Source organism: Enhydra lutris, unplaced genomic scaffold (assembly GCF_002288905.1).
Source record: "Enhydra lutris kenyoni isolate GAN:26980312 unplaced genomic scaffold, ASM228890v2 scaffoldscaffold11, whole genome shotgun sequence".
In the NCBI taxonomy this organism is placed as follows: domain Eukaryota; kingdom Metazoa; phylum Chordata; class Mammalia; order Carnivora; family Mustelidae; genus Enhydra; species Enhydra lutris.
Window position 1 is genome coordinate 29,416,780 of NW_019154095.1, and position 23,929 is coordinate 29,440,708.

The window sequence follows — 23,929 nt, forward strand, 5'->3', positions numbered from 1 at the left end:
GTTGATAGATCAATTTCCATCTCATCTAAATCCTAAACTAAGAAATAAAGTGGTCTGTAATATGCATGTCCCTTCTATTTAAGACTTTGCTAATTTTCTTGGTTTTTGATTTTTTTTATTCTATGAGGGCAAAGAAGTCTTACAGTTGATTTTTCCCCGAATACACATCATGATCACTTACCATCTCTTAAGTGATTCAAACAGCAATCTTGTTTTTAGAATATTTCCACTAAAATGCTGCCCCAGAATTTCAGTGTTGATTAGGAAAAAAAAAACATTCTAATGACCTCTTGACAGTATCTAACTAACTCATGGGCAGGTAAACCTGGCAGAATGGGAATAGGAAGCTTAGTTCCAAAATGTTAACTTATAATTACTTTGTTATTGTCTTGGTTGTTAATACGATGGTCATGGGGGTCAATAAGCAGAGTCAGTGAGATGAGCTATGACAGCCATCAGAACGTCTGAGTGGACCCGAGTGGACCCGGTTTGGTGTATGAGTAAGTTAACAGCCATTGGTATGCTAAATGACTTATAGCCAGCCCTCAAAAAAAAAAAAAAAAAAAAAAAAGAAAGGTTAAAAAGGAAAGAAAGAAAAAAAATTCTGGCTCGTAGCATTTGCCATGGCATAAATACTCTCACTATGACTGTTTTCATGTTACCAACATGATGTCATTGATTTTGTAGTTGGAAAAAGATGCATACATAGAACAATCTTACTTGATTTTCTGCTCAGTGGGCTATATGGTTAAATACCTTTTATTTACCTCTCTCTCACCATTGGAATAGATTGTATGGTATAGTATAAGCCATAAAGTCATTGATATGTGTCCTTGTTAGAATAAAAGCTAACACCTTTGGACTTTATGATGTGTGCCTTTGACCAATATCTGGATCTAATAATCCAGAAAAACAGAGAGGAAAGAAGTGGTGGGTTGTGTGGTTATGTAGCTAACTGGACTAGGTGGGAATAAAGAGATGACGTTCTAGTCCAGACTGTTAATAATTATCTAGAAGATTTTGGATAGTTCACTTCACTCAGTAATTCAGCATTCATCACACCAGTTTTGAATGCCTGCTAAGTGCCAGGTATTGGGAGATAAGAGGGTGATGAGCACTGGGTGATGTATGGAAGTGTTGAATCACTCTACTATATACATGAAACTAACATAACACTGTATTTTAACTAACCAGAATTAAAATAAAACTTTAAAAAAAAGGTAAACAGGTAGATACTCTGTCTTGAAAGAGCTTGCGGCTCAGTGGCAAAGAGAAAAATAGGTAATAATAACAGTGAGATAAAGGCTTGCATAGAACTAAGGAAACATGGAGGAGGGAAATGGAATCTGATCTTGCAGAATGCTAATGTTTCTGAGAAGATGTGATTGTGTGCTGAATGTGGGAGAATATGTAGAAAGTAGACTGTATCTCCTAATTTCTGCCTTTTATTCCCATGATATATTCTTTCCGTAATTGGAATTCTGTATCTTCCACTCCCTTTCACCCAATTTGCCCATCCTTGTATCCCCACTCCCCCTGGCAATGATTAGTGCATTCTCTATTTATAGGTCTCATTCTACTTTCTGTTTGTTTATTCATTTGTTTTTTTAGATTCCATATACGAGTGAAATCATATGGTATCTATCTTTCTTAGTCTGACTTTTTTCACTTAGCATAAAAACCTCTAGGTCCATACATGTTGTCACAGATGGCAAGATTTCATCCTTTTTATGATTGTGTAATATTCCACTGTATACCCCATATTCCATTCCTCTATCAGTGAACACTTAGGTTGCTTCCTTATCTTGGCTATTACAAATAATACTGAAAATATGTTAGTTTTAATTTGGGGTTTTAATTTATCCATTTTATCCAATCTGTCAAATTTATTGACATAAATTTATTTCTTATGTTATCTTTTTGACACCAGTGGGATCTCTGTTTATGTCCCTTTTATTTTTATACCTGATATTGGCCATTTTGCTATAATTTTTTTTAATCAGGCTTATGAAAGTTTATTAAATACAGCAGTCTTTTCTAAGAATTAATTGTTGGCTTTTTTTTTTTCATTTTATGTTATTTTATTTCTTTTCAGTGTTCCAGCATTCATTGTTTATGCACCACACCCAGTGCTTTATTTTCTTTTTATTGATTATGCTCTGTTCTTTCTCCTTTTTTTTTAAGATTTATTTATTTATTTATTTGACAGAGAGAGAGAGAGAGAGAGAGAGATTGCAAGTAGGCAGAGAGGCAGACAGAGAGAGAGGAGGAAGCAGGCTCCCCAGCAAGCAGAGAGCCTGATGCGGGGCTCAATCCCAGGACCCTGGGATCATGACCTGAGCTGAAGGCAGAGGCTTTAACCCACTGAGTCACCCAGGCACCCCTCTTTTTCCTCTTTTTACTTTGAGTTTGATTTTCCATTCTTTTTCAAACTTCTTTAGTTGGAAGCTTAGATTATTGATGTTCAGTCTTTCTCCTTTTCTAATATATGCATATAATGCTATAAATATATTATGCATATATATTTACATATGTATATATTCACACACACATACTATATCTTCTTTGTCCATTCGTCTGTCACTGGACACTTGGGTTGCTTCCATATCTTAGCTATTGTAAATAATGCCACAGTAAACATAGAGGTATGCATGTCTTTCCAAATTAGTGTTTCTGTTTTCTTTGGGTAAATAACAGTAGTGGTATTTACTACTGCCCATATTTCAATTAGGTTGCTTGATTTCTTTTGGTATTGAATTGTATCAATTTTGTAAATATTTTGGATATTAATTCCTTATCTGAGATTCATTTGCAAATATCTTCTCCCATTCATTAGGTTGCCTTTTTGTTTTGTTGATAGTTTCCTTTGCTGTGCAACATCTTTTATTTTACTGTAGCTCCAATAGCTTAATTTTGCTTTCTTTTCACTTTCTTGGGAAGACATGTTCTAAATATATTGCTAAGGCTGATAAGTAAGGGATTACTGTTTTTATTTTCTTTTAGTTTTATGCTTTCGGGTCTCACATTTAGATGTTTAATCCATTTTTAGTTTATTTTTGTGTATGGTTTTAAAAAAGTGGTCCATTTCCAGTTGTTTTTTTTTTTTTTTTTTGCATGTAGCTATCCTGTTTTCCCAGTACCATTTTATTGAGAGGATGACTGTCTTTTCCCCATTATATATTTGCCTCCTCTGTCATAGATGAATTGACTGTATAAGCGTGGGTTTATAAATGGGCTCTTTATACTATTCCATTTTTCAAAGTGTCTATTTTTGTGCTAGTATCATACTGTTTTGGTTACTACATCTTTGTAGTTTATCTTCAAATGTAGGATTCGGATACTTCCAGCTTTATTTTTTCTCAAGATAGTTACAGATGTAGAAAAAGCATTTGACAAAATATATCTGTTAATAATAAAAACTCTCAACAAATTGGATTTAAAAGGAACATACTGCAGCATAATAAAGGCCATATATTGCAAACCCACAGCTAACATCATGCTCAGTGGTGAAAAACTGGAGGCTTTTCCTTTAAGATCAGGAACCAGGCAAGGTTGTTTACTTTCAGCACTCTTATTCTGTACAGTATTGGAAGTCCTAGCTGCAGCTATCAGACAAGAAAAGGAAATAAAAAGCATCCAGATTGGTAAAGAAGAAGTAAAACTGTCACTATTTGTAGATGACATGATACTATATAAAAAACAAAACAAAACAAAAACAAAAGCTAAAAAGTCCATCAAAAAAATTTAGAACTAATAAAATTCAGTACCTAGGGATAAATTTAACTGAGGAAGTGAAAGATCTGTATTCTGAAAACTGTAAGACACATGGACACAAACAAATGGAAAGACATTCTGTGCTCATGGGCTGGAAGAATTAATATTGTTAAAATGTCCATATTACCCAAAACAATCTACAGATTTACTGCAATCCTTATCAAAATACCAATAGCATTTTTCACAGCACTAGAACAAATAATTCTAAAATTTGTACAGAATCACAAAAGATGTCAGCAGTTATTTGTTTTAATGTTTGTATATAATTGCTATATTTAAGCCATCTGATAAGTTCATTACTACTGTCTTTTCTTCTGGTTTTCAGATATTTGCTCTTGTCTGTTGCATGGTTGGTAATTTTGGATTGGGGATCAGTCATTGTGTATAAAAATATTTTTATGGTGTGGATGGTGACATATTTTCCCAGGAAGGATTGTCTTTTCTTCTGGAAGATACTGAAATAGGGATGGATTAGCTTGATCCAAAAAGGAACTGAAATGATTCAAGGTTGCATTTCAGTCTTTATGAGAGTTTGCTCTTTTTGGTTTCCCCTTTCTTTTAGGATACAGCCCTTCAGAGTCTTGACTGAAAGACTGCATGTTTTTCCTTATGGGTCCCAAACCCCCAATTTTTGTTTCCCAATCCATGATACTGCTGAAAGCTCTGAGCAACAGTTTTCTGCTCTGCCTCTTTACCATACATTGCTTATGAATAGACAGTTTGTCTCAAGTGAAATGTGTTTCCCTTCTTTCCAGATCTTGATTCCTCAAGTTCTAGCTGCCGTAGTCATTCTCCAATGCTTTCAAATATTTTCCTCCCTCCAACATTCATTGTTCTTGCTGCAAATATTAGTATGATACAAGCTACTCTGTGATAACTGAAATTAGAGATACTGCCGTTGAAGGATTTTTAAAAGTTGGAATGTTATCTGATTTGCATCTTTGCCTTTTACCAACACACATTTTTAAAACTCCTATTTCCTCAGTATGATTGTTTATTAAACAAATTAACTCTGAATAATAGAAGTTTCTACTTAATGTTATATTCCCATAGCAAAGAGTGCACTTGACAGCTTTAGCAATAATTGATTGTATGACAAAAAGCAGAATAGGATTTCGGGCTCTACTGAAGAGGAGTGAGTGTGTAAGGGGCCTTTCTTGGTATTTCTTAAATTCCACTTCAAAGTTTTATTGACTACTCTGTAGACATTTAAACTTGGTTCTTGGTGTGAGACAAAGTAAGAGGATGTTGTCATAAAGAACTTAGGTCCTTGGGAAGTAAAGGGAAATTTATTTTATCTTTCAATTAAAATAGAAGCCTCAATTAGAATGATTTTTTTTTTTTTTTACTTAGAGTGATTGCTCTCCCATTTGAGAAGTTTTTAGAGGTTTGTTATAATGCAAACCATTTTTTATGCAGAAATACAAAAAAAAACAGAATAAGAAAAAAATAGCTGTATTTCTCTCTGTTAATAACCACAGTTAACTTATAAAATTTTTTTAATTTTTATATACTTTTCTACATGATGAGGATCATTCATCATTTCAATATTGCCTTAAAATTTCTACTTAAATTATATGCATGTTATTCATGTCATTGTAACTCTTGGAAAGCATTATTGTGTTTGTGTGTGTATGACATTTTGTAATGGTACCTGTTCTTTCTAAGGTGGATGTCTATTTAATTGTTTCCTTATTGTTGGACTTATTTTCTATCATAAATAACATTCTTTGCAGAAAATATTTTTAAGACATGGTTATAAATTGCAGAACTAAGACATTTAACTTCCTGTTATCCTATCGCTGCTCTTGATAGTGCACCTAAATTTTTCTTTACTACATTTTATTCCCTTCTATTTTTCCAAAAACTGGATATATGTCTTATTATACATATATATCATTCCTTCACCACTCCTACCTGTTAATCTTCTCATTTTTATTTATAGGCTTGTCAGGTATGGAAGATATGGTAAGATATCTTACACAACCCACATCTCTCTTTTGACCTCATCATAAATATTTCACTTGCATCTTCCCTAGCAAAGCATCTCTCTAGGATCTACTCTCTTGTTCTCTGTAGTCAGTAGGCCTTCACCATGCTGTAGCTGACTAGGACTGATTGCCTTGCAGGTTCATTGTGATAGGTGTGTAGACTGGATAATTAAATAGTGAGTTCAAGGTGGAAATTCCTGGCCAGTATGGGTCCTGTGAGCAGAATTCTTTTGAGTTTGATTAGTGACACAAGGATCCTAATATCATAGTCAAAGACATACCATTACTACTGAGTATGCAAATAGTAGCTCTAGTCAACTGGTTTATTTTTAGCTAAAAGTTAAAAGACAAAGATACACTTTAACTGTGGCATGTGGGTGGTTCAGTGGGTTAAAGTCTCTGCCTTTGGATCAGGTCATGATCTTAGGGTCCTGGGATCGAGCCTTGCATCTGGCTTTTTGCTCAGTGGGGAGCCTGCTTCCTCCTTTCTCTCTCTTTCTGCCTGCCTCTCTGCCTACTTGTGATCTCTGTCTGTCAAATAAATAGATGAAATTTAAAAAAAAAATGCACTTTAACTGTTTAATTTGTTGGTAACCTGTTGAAAAGTTTAAAAGATCATTTGATGACAGTGTTAATGAAATTTCTTTAATTTTGAAAGCTGTGAGCTTATTAAGGTCTAGAAATCCCAGCAAGTGGTACAGTTTCCAGGAACTAGTAGATAATTCTTCATTGACTAGCATTCCATGTGCAATATAATCATATGGCAAAGTATTTCACAGTGATTTTAAATGTTCATTGCTTCTTCCTTTGTTTACCTTGATTAACCACCTTCAGTGATTTTGTGATTGTTGCTTCTAAACAACTTCCCTGAGGAGTTACAAATAATTAGCTATTCTAAACCCTTTAGAGTCTGGCATCAGTAGATGTTAGTTAAGTGGATAAATTGTTTTGATGTTTTGAGGCAGAACAACTGAGAAACTGGTATCTGTTTTGGAGCCAACATACTGTATGACATTTTATAATTCCCTCAATTTTCTGAAATTTATGTTTTCTTCAGTGTATAGCATTAATAGCCTAAAACCACCACTGGTTTTTTTCAAGGCATCTTGCTGGCTAATTTTATAAAATTTGAACCACAATAGATATGAATGAAGAATCATTTGTGGCATTTGCTCTTTTCCAAATGTTCCTTTGCTTTGAATGCCATATCTGAGTATTAAATTGTTTCTCCAGATGTTATGGGTTCATATTTCCTTCTGGCAAATTTAATTTTTGGTTCCTGCCTATGTTTCTTGGGATTTGTATTATTTCTCTGTCTTAGGTAAGGTTTTTATAAATGCTATATGTTTTAGAGTTTGGATTCCATTCACATAGAGGATATTTCCAATGTACTTTTGCTCATCCATTTCCTCCCTTGAGAATAGGGAAAAACAGTTAGGTGTCTCTCCCATTCTCTGATAGGGAGAGGGCTACTATGGCTTTTTCCCCTCCTAATATGTTGAGCATGCTGACCCCTTCACCTAAACCTAGGTCAAAGGGAAAAACAGTGATTGTTTTTAATTAGATGATTGTTACCATATGCTTCTCTTTTGGTGAGATCTAAAGAAAGATAGAACGGCCCCTCCAAAAAAAATGGGACTAAAAAAGGGCCTGTGGAGCATGTCATGAAGGTCTAGGCTTTGACCTTTGATGACAGTCATGCATGATGTGTGTTTTATCTCTTCAACCTACTAACGGTATAATCGTAAGTAAGCCATTTAATTCATCAGGGCCTCAGGTTTCTAACCTGTAAAATTATTTTGATCATTATTTTTATGACAGATAAGAGTAAGTAGCTTATTACTTTGTTGTAAAAGTCACTTGTGATAATTGTTCTAAAGCGCTTGGAATGGTGCCTGGCACATATTATGCACATAATGAATATTAGCTAAAAAAAAATTAACATGCTAAAATACCCCAAGAGTGAAAGAACCAACTCTCTGCTTCAGTTAATAAAGGATTAAACCTCTTGTAACTCCAGGATTCTTAGTGACTTATCTCAGATATTTGCTCTGGAGAAATGGGCTCTGTCCCTATCACAGCACTGAGGAAATGTTCTGTCATTGGTATCTGAGGGCAGCCTTATTTAGAGCCCTGTCGCCTTGCTCAGTTGCTCTTGTGAAAGCTTACATTCTCAGTGTAACTACTGTATCACATTTAATGACTGTGTACCATAAACCTTTCTCATCAAAGGGCAGTGCTCTAAAAGCAAGCCCAGAAAATGGAGGAGGTTGCCAGAGCCCAGGGATGGCTTCAGCAATCCGTTCAGCAAAGGAGATGGAGCATACTTGCAGCTGAATGGGTCATGGAGCTAAGTAGACAGCTGAAAAGGAAGATTTGCATCCTTCCACCTCCTTTTACCTCTTTCCTTCTTTATGGACAGTCTTTTGGTAACTAATTTTATCTGTTCATTATAGTTTGGCACTCATGGTGGGTGTTACAAATCACAGGTAAAATGTGATTTGTAAATAATATTGGCATAGTTCACCCTGAGCAGTCCTTGATCTTGGATCCTTTCAGTTTGTATCCATTTAACACATTTTACTTTTAGAGAGACTTGGAAGCACAAATTTCAGGCAAGTGTCTGAGGCATTTTATGGATTTATAGAGCCAGCTACCTGACAGTGTTGTCGAAAGGAGAAGCAACACTGTTGTTGGATGACACAAGTACAGAACCAAGCCAACTAGTTGGTTAAATTGTTCTTGTGGTCTTCCTTTGAGATCATCTTATTCTGGGATCCTGAGAGAGTTGAAATGTTTCTATTCTGATATTTCTCTGAAGATCTCTTTAAAAAATCTTCAGAGTGACATTTATTAGTCTTGTATTTTCTCTGGTCTTAACTTGAAAACTTTTGCTCGTCAAATGTGAGCACTTTGAGAGAATATTTCTGACAAATTTTGTATTTTGCACCATTAAAGTCCTCATTTTTCACATTAAAGTGTATACTCAGATAAAACAATCCTCATGGAGAATACATGATCTTAAGATCACACTGTCTCATTGCCGGGCTGAGATTTGCATTTATCTGAAAATCTGAGTGCTTCTTAGCTTTGAAGTTACTTTGGTTGCTCCAGAGGGAGTGTGTGTGTGTAACTCTGAATTACTTGTTTAAATATTACTTCTATAACTGTAAGTTCTAGGAAGCAGCTGCCTTTTATGCAAAATACATTTTCACATATAACCTTGCTTTTTGAAATTGTTTTCTTCTTTTATTCAAAGAATTTACACAGTCATTTTGTGATTTGAAAAGTGGCTTGGGTTTTATATTAAATTTATATGTTTTAAAATCAGGATTTTAGCTCATAAGCAATAACTTATTTTAAGAAGTAAAAAGCTTTATTTTCTAGGACAGTTCAACAATTTAGTTTGTTTATGACAATCCAATTTTCTTTGTTAAAGGATAATGTTTAAGATTTATATAGATCTCACAATAGTGCTTTATGTAGATTAACTCATTGATCCTCATGATTACCCTGTGGGGTATTATAATCCGCATTTAAGAGATGAAGAAACTGAGATAATATAAGTTGTCTAAGATCACAAAGTTAAGAAGTATAGGAATTAAGATTCAAAACAATAGTATTCTAGTCTCTGTGTTCTTAAATACTAGAATAAGACATTTATTACTGATATAATGTAACTGGCCAAAACATTAATAATATTGGTTTTATATTCCACTTACATATAGTCTTTATCATGTGTCATTAACAGTTGTTGCTATGTGAAATATACTTGGAGTTTATAGAAACCTTGCATATTTCTAATTTTTATTATTTAACACCAACATCAGAATCTGACTGCCTCAAATTGGCTGTAACAGGAGGAATGCAGTCATGAGCCTCGATGTATGCATCTAAGTCTTGTCATAGCTAGAACACATCTCATGTATATTTTATAAACTACAGAGTTACAGTTGCCACAACCAGAGACTTACATCTATATACTTCTATGCATGTATATATGTGGATGTCTCTGTGTGTGTATAAATACCATCTAATAAACTGAGAATTAATACTTTTGTCTGAAACATTAAAAATTTAACAAACCTCTTTTTACATATAAAGTTGCAAAGTTAAGGTGTGTTTCTTGCCTTCATGGGGATTAACCTTGTTTATGAGGAAGGGACTTGATTATTACAAATACTTACAGAGAGGAGAGGAAGAGAGAGATCTTTACTTGCTACTATGCAAATTTTATTGTGATAGAATTTGCCTTTTCTACACCCAAAACAGTAGATTATTATCCAAGGAAAAGGTAGCTACTGTTTAACGAACCTTTTACATGCAAGAATATAAGAGAATGTACATCTCTTTCTCTCTTATCTGTCATCTGTTATCTATTTATCATTCCTTGTAGTTCTTATATTTAAACGTCATTATGGCTAAGGGTTTCATTAATTTCATTCATTAATGTACCAAGCCTTTAATATGGCTCCTAGTACATGTTGACACTCAGAATATGCTTTCAGAATTGAATCAAAGTGTCTTTTATAAGGTAGTTCTTTTTTCAGTTTGACAAAAGAGAAAACTGAGGCTCAGAGAGCATGGCTAATTGAGCCAGTGTCAACTGTTTAAGTGACGGAAGCAAGATGGGACCCTCTCTTTAGCTGGGTCCATGGTCCATGCTCATATGTGAAGCTGTCTCTAAGGCATCTCTCAACCCATTGGAGGGGAGCATCTTCTGGGGTCCTTCAGGCCACAGGTGTTCTTGGTCTTTTCATGAGTGTAAAGTCCTGGCTGCATTCAGAGTTCTGTTGAATTCTGTTGAATGTTGGTTTTTTGTTGTTATTGTTGTTTTGTTCTGTTTTTACATTGAACAGTTGTGTGAGGATCCATAAGAGCTTGGACTGTTGCATTACACTGTACTTCATAAGACATTTTGCTTAGTTCTTTGAAGACTTCCTTCTGCCCTTTAAATTAGGAGAATGTGACCTAGCCATTGGGAGGTGGGGATGATAACACAGAGGACATAGAATAAGTAGCAGTAAACAAAGAAATGGCAAAGTGGTTGGAGAAATGGGCTACAGGAGATTGAAAGGCAACAGTCAGGAGTCACAAAGGAAGTAGGAGAAACTAATAATAGAGGAAATGTGTAAGAGTTTTAATTTCTTACAAGTGAAATTTAATTTATGGTAGTATCTTTTCCTCTATAGGGAAAAGGCAATGACAAAATTTTTTGCAAATGTTTTGTTACTTATATTTAAATATCAGGTATATCATTATACCCAATAATGTTTATTGATTTAAACTGGGTAACCAGCACTTTCTAGAAACTTTAACAAATACATAAAACTCTTTAGTGGATGAAAACCTAAAAAATAGTCATACCTATTTTGTAAGTTTCTTATTTTAAAATATTTTATGACTTCACAGTTGAGAGACTTCTTAGAAATTGGCCTATAGCCAAGTTACAAGCTTTCAACTTTACATTCCCTTTTGCAAGCACCATGAGTTTTAGTAATCTTTGAGTATTTCTTGTCTTTTCAATTAACTTAGAATATTTGCATTTAAACCTTCATTGTCTTGATTTAGGAAAAGGATGGCAACACATCCCAAAAGGCAACCAGATTTGAACAACTATGTAATACATTTCTGATTTACATAAGTATGTTCCAGCTCAGAAAAGTTATCTAAATGACAAAACTCACTCATTTTAATGCCCTAAAGGATTGCCCAGAAACATGGGAACTGGATTTGAAGCCTGAGCAATAACGCATTTTAGCACGAGAACTGCGGTTGCTAGTTTTGAGTGTTCATCATGTGGAAAGCAGAGTTTTAGGTACTTTCACAAGACACTAATTACTTTTCAGGGTGTTGGATAAATACAAATAAACATGTAAAACTAGATCACCAGGCTCATGAATTGAAATAGATGTAAATGGACCCCAATGTGGATATCTTAATTATAGTGAGAGTTGTCATAAGAACATTAATCTTGTGCAAATGTCCTTATCACCACAAAAGTATAATCAGCAAAACTTACCTTTTATGTTAAACATTTTACAGATGTCATACTTAGGACAAATTTAAGAATCATATTTAAAACAATTTTAAAAAGGGATGCCTGGGTGTCTCGGTATAGCATCTGCTTTCAGTTCAGGTAATGATCCCAGAGTCCTGGGATTCAGCCCTGCATTGGGCTCCCTGCTCAGCAGGGAGTCTGCTTCTCCCTCTCCCTCTGCCCGCCCCCCACCACCACCACTTATGCACGTGCTCCCTCTCAAATAAAATCTAAAAAAAAAATTAAAAATCAGTAGACTTCTCATTCAGAATGCTTTGGTCTATTGGTTTCAAATCATTTTTTATTGACATCATAGAAAGGATCATACATGAACTTCCATGAGCTTTTACACCTGCATCCCACACTGTGCATTCCCTTCGCTTTTAGTAGTACCCTGTGTCCCCATCTAGGTCAACCTCTTTACATGTCACTGGTTCCCATTACATCTTGTCTACTCACCTTTTTCTGGTGGAAGGAGAAAAAGAAAATAGGCCAAAACAGTGATATGTAAATGTAGGGACTTTGCTCTGTTGGTTGGATTAAACAGAACTGAAATGGATTAGTTACAGAACATGTAATGGAAGAGGTGAAATTTTTAATAACTTTTAAAGGGAAAAGGAAAAATATACTTTTACATTGCAGAATACATAAGAGGCCTTTTAGATGTTAGAGATGACATGTGAAAATCCAGAGGTTAAAAAATGGCTAGCAATATTGGACCACAGATACATTTATTTAAATTGAAAAAAAAAAAAGAAAAGAAAAAAGAAACAGAGGTGTCTGGGGAGGAAGCAAGACAAGTAAGATTATTTAGTGAGAAAATGAAGAAAGGGTCGATGAGATGGTGGTGAGATGAACACATGTAATCCAGTTCACCCTTTTCATAGTCTGTATAAACAGAGTCCAACAGTTTATTCAGATAACTGGATTCCACTGAAAAGTGTGATCATTTTTGTGGCTGGCTGTGAGGTGAAAGGCTGTAGGATTGGGTAAGAACCTTCATGAGAAGACTTTCATAAGGAAGCAACAAGAGCTTTTCCAATTGCCCGTTGCTCCAAGTTCATGTACGATTCTTACCTTAATATTTTCATGATTTGGTTTCAGTCCCCTCGAGTTCTCCAGCAAAGTTGTTCTCGTTTGTTTGTTTGTTTGTTTTACCAACATTCAGTCTAAGATATGCTCACACCTGTTTATCAAAATGATAGCCATATTTCACTTCTATCGCCACGGGCTTTCTCTAACTACTCTTATTAGCATTGATTTCTTTTTTCTTTTACCTTATTTGATGCATGTGACTAGCACTACATGGAGTAACATTTACTTTTTTCTCTTTTTTCTTTTGTGCATATTAATTTTCTCTCTCTAGCCTAATCAGAAGGTCTCAGTTCAAAGACTAACCGTGAATACAGAACTCAAGGTTTAGATTGATCTTACCCAGCCCTTTTATTTTACAAAGAAGGGAACTTTGTAAAATGGAGTTATAGTGATACTGAGGGCATACTATTTGTTAGACAGCTGTAACATTTTAATATGTATCACTTAATCATCCTAAAGAGTATATGCTGTATTATTGTCACCCCCTTACAAATAAGAAGACTGCTATTAAAAAAAAAAAAAAAAAAAAAAGGACTTGCCCAGAGCACACAGCTAGTAAGAGACAGTGCTGGGATTTTATTCCAGACCTTCTGGCTCTAGCTTTTCACTTCCCAAGTCAGTGACAGAGGTAGAACAAGAACCCACAGACAGAGGTAGAAAGAATAAGAACCCACATATCTCCTTTCCACTTCAGGGCTCTTGATTGTTCTAAATACTGTGTACCAGTGTACTTGCTACACAAGTGCTATAGACCAAACTTTTGTGCTTCTGCAAATTCATACATTAAAACTCTTATCTCCCCATTCTGATGGAATTCTGAGGTAGAGCTTTTGGGAAGTAATTAGAATTAAATGAGGTCATGAGCTCTCAGCTGTCTTCTTGCTGTGCTCTCACATAGTAGAAGGGGCAAGAGGGCTCTGTGTCTCTTTTACTGTTATTATTTTTCTAACTTTATTGAGATATAATGGACACATAACATTGAATAAGTTTAAGGTGTATGATGTGTTATTTTTAAAATGACTACCACTGCATACTGCAAAATGATTACCACTATGGCATTAACTAATACCTTCATCCTGTCACATAATTACCATTTCTTTTTTATGGTGAGACCAGTTAAGGTTTACTCTTTTAGCAATTTTCAAGTATTCTTTTCAAAGATTTTATTTATTTATTTGACAGACAGAGATCACAAGTAGGTGGAGAGGCAGGCAGAGAGAGAGGGGGAAAGCAGGCTCCCCGCTGAGCAGAGAGCCCGATGCAGAGCTCAATCCCAAGACCCAGGGATCTTGACCTGAGCCAAAGGCAGAGGCTTAACCCACTGAGCCACCCAGGCACCCCAGCAATTTTCAAGTATTTAATACAGCATTATTAACTATAATCACTATGCTATACATTTGGTCTCCAGAACTTACTCATCTTATACCTCAAAGTTTGTACCATTTGACAAATATATCCTCATTTCCCAAATATTTCATTGTTCCCCTAGCAATGAATAGTCTACTTTGTTTATATATTTGTGTGTGTGTGTGTGTGTGTTTAGATAGATAGCTAAATAGCTAGCTAGATGCATAGATCTTTATCTATTCCTCTGTTTAAAAAGACAGGTTGTTTCCATATCTTGGCTATTGTGAATAATGTTACTATGTGGGAGTGTAGGTAAGTCTTTGTGATCCCATTTTCACTTTCTTTGGATATATATTCAGAGGTAGAATTGTTAGATCTTATGGTTGTTCTATTTTTATTTTTTGAGCAACCTCCATACTGTTTTCCATAGTGGCTATACCAATTTGCATTCCCACCAACATTGTGCAAGTGTTCCCTTTTCTGTACACCTTTACCAACACTTGCTATGTCTTGTCTTTTTGAGAATAGCCATTCCAGCAGGTGTGAAATGTTATCTCATTGTTTTGATTTGCATTTTCCTGATGACTAGTGATGTTGAGCACCTTTTTCATGTGCCTATTGGCCATTTGTCTATCTTCTTTGGAAAAATATTCAGTTCCTCTATTTTTTAATTTTATGGTTTGGACTTTTGCTGTTGAGTTATATGAGTTTTTGTGTATTTTGGATATTAACTCCTTATGAGATGATTTGAATATTTTCTACCATTACATAAGCTGACTTTTTGTTTTTGTAGCCCCATTTATTAATTTTTACTTTTGTTGCTTGTGTTTTTGAGGTTATATCCAAAAAAACATTGCCAAGACCAATATCAGGGAGATTTTCCTTGATGTTTTCTTCTGAGAGTTTATGATCTCAGGTCTCTGTTTAAGTCTTTAATCCATTTCAAGTTAGTTTTTCTGAGTGGTGAGTAGTTACGTAGTTAACTCTTATTCTTTCCATTGAGAAACAGATGTGTGTGGTGTTTAATTGAATGGTTTGGGGTCACAAAATGATTTGGTGTCAAAACAACCAGATTTTCTGATGTGTCAAGTAGAAAGTTAACTTATCAAAACCTCTCTATTGCCCAGTTCTCTTCCACTATACTCCTTATCTTGAATTCTTTGGAAGTAGTATGCATTATAATTTATCAGGAATGATTTAGATGTATTCCTGTCTAGAGACATAGAGATGGATTTGATAAAATTCTCTGAGGTCCTTTTTGCCTTAGAGTAAATGCTCTTTATCATTCTAAGCTTCTTAACTCTGAGTAATAGTTGAACTTGATCCTGTGGATTCCCCAGAACAGTTCATGATACTGTTTCCATAGTTGATGTACTTGGCATTTCTTTCCTAGGAGTCAGGCTGTATTTCTCTCTTTAACTCAGTATGTTCTTTTTCACTCTGCTGGTTTGACTTTTACCATCATAGTTTCCCCTTTTATTTCCAGAGTTTATAGACTGTCACCAGACTTTCCTGTGTCCTTTAGCCAAGTCATCCATACTTTGCTCTTCTAATCTGTTTTAACAGGCTTCCTGTTACTTATATCTCTGTTCTTATACTTCCAATTTGTTCCAGATTTTTTGGTAGAGATTCCCCTACACCAAAAGTAGTATTCCAGGTGCAGCCTCTTGAGAATTTAGTAGAGAGAAATCCTCACAGCTCTTTTTACTGTGATGTCTTTCCATCTGCAGTTCAAAGTAATTCTTCCACTTGGGCTGCCATTTTGGAGCACAAACTCACCTGGATGGTGACTGCTGTCTAGCTTCAGCTCTTTTCCAATGGGTCCTTCTCAGAAGACCTCTTTTCCACATTTTTCCCCTGTGACTATCTGTGTTTTCATTCATTTTCCCCTAGCTGGCCTTCTCCCAACCTGACTCTCATTTTGCTATTTGATCCCAAGATCTGTAACTTCTCTCAGGCCATCTGTATTATTTCTTTGTCCTTGCTGATGTTTTGCAATGTTCCCCAGCTTGCTGTATCTGCAGATTTCATTATGTACTGTTTACTGCATTCTAAAGATCATTAATACAGATGAATAAACAGAAGAGGGGACCTTACTCAGACATCTGTGGAATTTCTCTAGACTGTCCGCCCAGCTTGATGGCCATTATTTTATTTTACCTTTTTGTTTTTGGCCAATGTTTCATGTCATCCTACCTATGAGCACCCTGTTCTTATATCCAGGTGTATAATGTGTGCTTTTCCTGTACCACTTTATAATTAAATAATTCATCAGGTTTACCTGATAGCATTTATCCTTTATTAAATCCAAGTTTAATGATAGTTTCCATTATCTTCTGGATCAGGGAGGTTCTTTGTAACAGTGTACATGTTCACTCTGCTTTGTCCTCAATTTATTATTGTTTTAAAACATTGAATGTAGGGGTGCCTGGATGGCACAGTTGGTGAGTGTCTGATTCTTGTTTTCAGCTCAGGTCGTGATCTCAGGGTTCTGCATCAGGCTACACACAGCCCAAAGTCTGCTTAAGATTCTCTTTTCATCTGCCCCTCCTCTCCTCCCCCCACACCCTCTCTCTCAAATAAATAGATAAATCTTAAAAACAAAAAGCCTTGAATGTGTATGGAAGGCCCAAAAGATCCACATAGGTGTGTACAGTTAACAGGAATTAAGAACAATCTTTCCAAATCTTTATCAGTTGTCTCTGATTTTGAATCATGATGACTTACCTCTAACTTATATTGTAAAATCAAATGAATAGATTTTTTAAATTGAATAACCACCATAGTTATATTTAGAGAAGATCTGTGATGTGCTGCCATTGTCATATGGTGTGGTGTATATTACTCTTTAAAACTATAACAACCCTGAAAGGCCAGTGTTTCCAGATACACCACTAACCCATAAGGTCCTTTCATGAGAATTAGAAAAAGGTGCCCCCCTCCAGAAGGATGCAGCCCATTCCCGGGCACAAGGCTGGGAGGGCAGAACACAGACTAGATTGAAGGATGCTTTGACACTCAGACCAGATTTCTTCATGTGTGGCACAACTGCCCAGATGTATAAATGGCAGCCCTGATTTTTCTTTTTTTTTTCATTTATTTTATTTTTTTAAGATTTTATTTTTAAGTAATCTCTACACCTAGCATGGGGCTTGGACTCACAACCCCAAGATGAAGAGTCACATGCTCTACCAACTGAGCCAGCCAGGAGCCCCAACAATTCTTTTTTTAAGTAGGCTCCATGCCCAGCATAGAACTCACAACCCTGAGATCAAGACCTGAGCTGAGATGAAGAGTTGAATGCTTAATTGACTGAGCCACCCAAGTGCCCCACCTCTCGTCTTCATTTAAATGAAGAGGAGTAAGATTCCTGTAAGAATTAGATTTGGGATGGAAACCCATCCACTTTCACTGATGCCATGTTACTCTTCCTCAAGTGGTAACAATGGATCTCGCTTCTATTTCTGTAACTGTAAGCTAAATTCAAACATTATTTTGTGCTTTTGTTTACAAAAGAATAGATATAACTTTACCTTTTTTCAACATTCAGCTACAATATTGCTTTTTCTTCCAGTCTTCAGATCTGCTGTTTTATTATTATTATTTTGTCTTACAGAATCCAAGAAAGAGTCATGGAGAAGAAGCTGTAGCCCTCTGGCTTAGAGATTCTTTTCACTCTACTCATTGACTGGCTGAACCATGTTCAGTTACTCCCCTGTTTGCCTATTTGTTCATTTGATACCGTACAAAAACACACATTCATGATATTAAATACTGATCAGTTCAGCCACTTGCCACTCAAGCACAGAAATGTGACTTAACAAAGAATGTTTTGAATCCTTTGACTCTGACTTAAATTACTAGATATACCTAAAAAGGGATAGAGGTTTTGGGAACTGAAATGTGTATGCATACACACACCCCTTATACATATACATAAATGTGTGTAAAAAACACATTTCCATAATGGTGATATAGTGTAAAGAAAAGTATTTACCAAAACATCATATCTTCTAATTTTTTTTCCTTTTCTTATCATTGTCATTTTTCTTGAGCGCTGCTTTTATTGAAATGTGCCTTCCACTTTAGTTGTAGAGCTTTTCCTTGTTGAACAGTGTCGTTTTCTTGCTCAACAACTCTGACATTCAGGTAAATGGAAAGAAAATGGATATGGGAGTTGCGTGTTTATAATGCCTCTTTGCCACCCTGAAATCTATGCAGATAATCTACTTGGAAGGCTTTGTGCCCCGGTGGAATACAGAACCATGTAAGTATCCTGCATTGATTTACAGCACCTGCTACAGCTGCTTGGATCTTGGCAGGCATTTTCCTCTGCAACCAAATGCTGTTGCCATTGCTGGGCAAATCTAGATGGAGGTCATATTTCCTGGACATGTTTATAATCTGCAAAGCGATCTAAGCCATCGAGGGCTAATTTCCCAAAGATCAATGACTAAGGGAGGATTTCAGAGGTTATCCTCTTTATCCAATTTCCTGTGTCCTAATGAGATGGCTGAAACCTGTTTGGAATCTTTCTGATTAGAAACTCTTCTGAGAGTCAATAAAGAATAGGACATTCATAAATCTAAATGAGAGGTGTCTTGGCTGCCTACATGGTGATTCATGCCATGGGCCTTTTCCTTGCCCCTAACAGGGTGTCCCGTCAGTGAGACAAGGTCAGATTTGAAGCAAAAGTCTTGAGAGGATATGTTCCCTCAGGTTGAATTCAAATGACTTTTTTTTCCCCATAGTTATTTGTACAGTTTGTATTTTTGTTCTCTTGGTTCAGTTTGATTGCAGTTCAGTTCAACAAAAAGATCATTTATTAAATGATTATTATGTTTTCCAACTAACTTAGAGGAAAACACAATTACACTGGTGTGTGCTACAGGTCATAATGTAGATTTGAACAAAGTGCATTAAAAGATAATGACAACAATAGTATCCAATATTTATTGAGTACTTACTATATGTCAGGCACTGTGTTAAGCATATCACCCACATTTTTTTAAAAAGATTTTATTTATAGGGGCACCTGGGTGGCTCAGTCAGTTAAGCATCTGTCTTCAGCTCAGGTTGTGATCCCAGGGTCCTGGGATGGAGCCCCACATTGGGCTCCCTGCTCAGCGGGGATTCTACTTCTCCTTCTCCCTCTGCCACTCTCCCTGCCCATTATCTCTCTTAAAAAAAATTGTTTATATATATTAGAGAGCAAGTGAGGGGAGGGAGAGGGACAAGCAGACTCCATGCTGAACACAGAGCCCAACCCAGGGCTTGATCTCACAATTCCAAGATCGTGACATGAGCTGAAATCAAGAATTGGACACTTACCCAACTGAGCCACCCAGGCGCCCCATGCACATTATTTCTTTAATCCTAACAGCAAACTGATGAGTTAGGCCATATTATTTTACCTATCTTATGGATGAAGAAGCTGAGACTTAGGTAAATTATGTAGCTTCCCATGTTAATAAAATCCTTCCTTAATCCCATATCCCCCCTCTATCTGTCTTCTTTCTTTCTTTCCTCTCTTAGCTAAGCCTGTTGAAGAAGATTGTCTCCATTTATCATGTCTACTTCTTCACCTCCCACATGCTCTTCAACCCATTCACTCTGGTTTTGACACTGCCACTGCCATGAAATCATTAAACAAGGTCATCGGTTCCCTTTATTTTGTCAAATACAATATCTTTATTTCACTGGATTTCTTAGTAGCTCTCACCACAATTAAGTAGTCTCTCCTTGAAACGATGTTCTCTCCTATTTCCTGGCTTGGTCCATTTGAGGTGTTGTAACAAAATACTGCCGGGTGGTTTATAAACAACAGGAATTTCTTTCTCACAGTTCTGGTATATGCCTTCCATGTCAGGATGACTCCAGAGAAAGCAGTTAAAAATGCTTTTCCAAACTTGCATTCTACCATTCCATGAGCCTTGGGCACTTTGGCTTCTCCAGTGTCAGTATGGTGTTTTAATAACTGAGAAAACAACAGAAATACGAAGAAAGGACGCTGTGAAAATCACTCTCCAAACAGACTTGAATTGAAACTGCCTCAAATCTGAGTCATGGAAAATACGAATGATTCGGGTAATGTGGCACATTGTATTTAGTGACAGTTAATCCTCTTCTTAACCTGATGGTAATATTTTTCTCATTTGTCAGGTCGAAGGAATTGTGTGAGAGTGTTGTAGTTCCTACCTTCCTCTGTTCATTGGGCAGGCTGGAAAAATAGCTGTAGAAAGAAAAGAGTTCCAGATTGAAATGCATTTGAGGCTGATTTTTCCCTCTGGAGATGTGCGTTTCCCTCATGTACTCCATCCGGGCTTTGAGTTTGGGTCTCCATTATTGGAGGCCTCATCATCTTCCCTTCAGAGGGTTTCCTTTTCACCTGAGCAATCATCAGTCAGGGAAAAGTCAGGGGTGTAGTTCAGCTGTGCACTATATTGCATTGCCAAAAGGAGACAGAGCGTTGCTCAGGCGCTGTGAGCTGGAGCAGCCTACAAAGCATTTCTGGCAGCGAGCCAAAGAGGTGATCCCTGCTCCAGGGGTAGGGGGGGGGGGGAATCAAAACACAGTGACTCGGAGATTGTGGCTCTGTAACCCTTCACTGGGCTGATTCATACGGCAGCACTGACATTGAGTCTCAGGAGAACTGTTCTGTTCCTAGTCCAGCTAAAAATATCCAAATTTAGATTTATAATGACAGGAGCTGATAAATCTGCTGAGGAAATGCAAGCCGTGTCATTGTCTCGCTAGGAAACCTGTTCTGATAAACTGATGAGGAGAAAGAAGTTGCCCAACATGGCATAGGCCCCTAGTGCCACTTCCCCCGGGACGGTAAGCGAAATGAGCATGTTTTCCTTACCATCAAAGTTCCCTTTTTCAAACATAGTAGGAAGTAGGATGCACTAGATTAAAAAAGAATACAGAAAACATCTTTTTGATCAAAAGAATGACATGACATAAAGCCAAATCTTATCTGTAAAATATTTTTGCTTTTCTGTCAAAAAGGAGCTCTCTTTTAAAATACACTTTCCTCCAGATAAAAATTCCACTTAAATAGCCCTGCATTTCAGTGGTGACCTGTGATTCAACCAGGATCTATTAATTTCTGGATTCAATGAGAAACAGGCTGTTTATGCAGTTTTGGTTGGAGTTCCAGATTCTAAGCCTTTTTTTTTTTACTCTTTGCTGCTGAGCTGTGCTTTTTTCTTTTTATTTGGTCAACAGATTCTCAAATGGAGTGCCGCAGAATGTCCCTTCTGCACCCACTGGCTTGAGATGATTTCATAGAGACTTTAATTTGCTCAACATTCCTTGAGCATCTACTAGAAGTCAAGTATCATGATTAGCGTTTTCTAAAATGAAGGGGGTATAGTGTACTAATAATGGAAGAGATGGACGTGTAATGAACTCATTATAAATCAAATCATAAATGTAATAATTGACACGTGAACAATTACTGTGAGAAATGAACAGAGGAAATGTTTCTGCTGGGAAGACTGGGAAGCAAGAAGCATTTGTTACTTCGGATGATACAGTGAATGGACCTTTTCTCTGGTAAGGGAGTATTTCTAACAGAACAGCACAGAGGTAGGAAAAGTGCTACCTGACTTTGGGACTTAAATAAGATTATTTCAAGGGTTTAGATAAATTGCTTTCCCTCACTGGGTTTTTAGCTTTGCCAAACAACTTGCAAACAACTGCTACATTTGCTATAATTATTTTAGATCATTAACTCTGAAAATTACTGTTTGTATTGTTTTCTACCTTGGCCTTGTGCCCATTACAAGCTGGTGTCTAATGAACAGGTGAATGGTACAGACCTGGAGGTTTGCCCTTGTCCAAAGCTTGATCCAGACTGAAAAATGTCACAGTAGCCTTCCCTAGAGAAACCTTGTGGACTTAAGCCTCAGTAATAATGTTCTAATGATCTACTATGCTATGTTGCCATTTGTCGATTTATAAAGTTGTGAAGCAAAAGCTAACAGGATTATCATTGTCTTCTTGAAAGAGGAGTAAAGACTGGAATTTTAATTTTATGCAGCATTTACTCAACACGGTTTTATGGATTCGAAAATGCTTAGGTCTTTCATTCTTCTGGCCCTACCATCTAACCTGCTATTTTCTAGGTCAGGTAATAATTTGTAGGTTTGAAGCTCAATTTCAATAACAAACAACCCCCCTCCCCAATCTATAGGAAATAAAGAGCTTACATTTTGTGATTCAATGGGAAATGTAGTGTGTAAGGATTTCATGTAATTATAAAAATAATGTCACATAGATATGCATGTTGAAGTACTTAAAAGAAGTGGGAAGATGTCTGCATTTTATTTTGAAATACTTCAACCAATAAGATGGGTTAATGGATGAATCAAGGGATAAGTAAATGGGTGAGAATGTGAATAGAACAAATATGGTAGAATGGTCATGATAGAAGCAAGATGCAGGAACATGGGTATTGTTTATAAAATTATTTAAGCCTTGTGGAATGTTTGAAATTTTATAATGTTGGGAGAAGAAAGGTAAGGTAGCAGAGACCAAAACTGGTAGAGGCTTGTGGATAAAAATCATGATATGCTTACAACGAAGAGAAATTTCTCTGACATATCAAAACATATGCACTGATACAGAAATAGCTATATCTGTGTGCCAGAGATACGGGGTCTTTCTTTACCATTAGCTTATGAATCTGTCAGATTATAAAAAGAGTATTCGAGGAGAAGAGTAGTTTCCCGTAAGTCCAGATCTTTAGTCCACTCAGTGATACATAGGTAGGTTTTTTTGCAGTTATTTTCAGTATATGAAATGTCTAAATTTTTCACAAATAAGGCAATTTCTATCTTCTCAGGTATTTCAACATATATTGAATGCCTCATCTGTTCCAGGGATGGTACCTGGCATTGAGGCTTCAGAGATGAAGAACTTCAGAAAGTTTAACTTCAGGAAGTGGAAAAAGGTGATAATGATGTAATGGGATAAAGAGAATAGAGGTCTTATAAGGTGTTGTCATGGGCATATTAGCTCCGCCATTTTGGGATCTTGGAAATGTTACCCTCTTTGTGACAGTATTTGCATCTGTAAAACATGGCTAATAATAACTGTTAACCCATTGTCTGTGAAATAGCAAGACCTAATGAAAGGACCCTAATACCTTTAACCTAGAGAGGGAGACCTAACTAAAACCAAAAGATGAACCCATTATAGCCATGAGATTTGCTTGACAGGTATCCTTCTTTTTCTCTCCCCCCAACCCTTGTTGTTTCCCTGATATAGTTACAAAATCACCATCATGGAGTTGAAACAGACCTTGTCATGGATTTGGGAATTAGATTGATAGTTTTCCCCCCTTTATACATATCTGTGATGAAGTGTTATTTGTTAATTAGGCATAAGGAGCAATTAACAACCATAACTAATAATAAAATAGAGCAGATATAACGATATACCTAAACAAAAGTTAAGTGACTGGGGTTTCTTTCAAGTACACTCACTCTTCTTGTTATGACGTAGGATGACGAAATTCCTATGTGATGGATGAAGTAGGGTGAATGACATAGGCATTGTGTTGTAGCTATAGACTACTACTAATCTTCTGATACCATGTCAGAAGGAGGGTCGTCTGCTTCCAGATTGTGGTTGACCACGCATAACTGAAACTATAGAAGACAAAACCTCAGAT

General features: G+C 36.3%; 1 protein-coding gene across 1 annotated transcript in view; it reads left to right on the forward strand.

Annotated features, from left to right (window-relative positions):
* The window catches only part of LOC111144494 (neuregulin 1), a 1,132,137-nt gene that overhangs the window by 312,414 nt on the left and 795,794 nt on the right, over positions 1 to 23,929 (forward strand). The gene's annotated exons all lie outside the window — the stretch shown is intronic.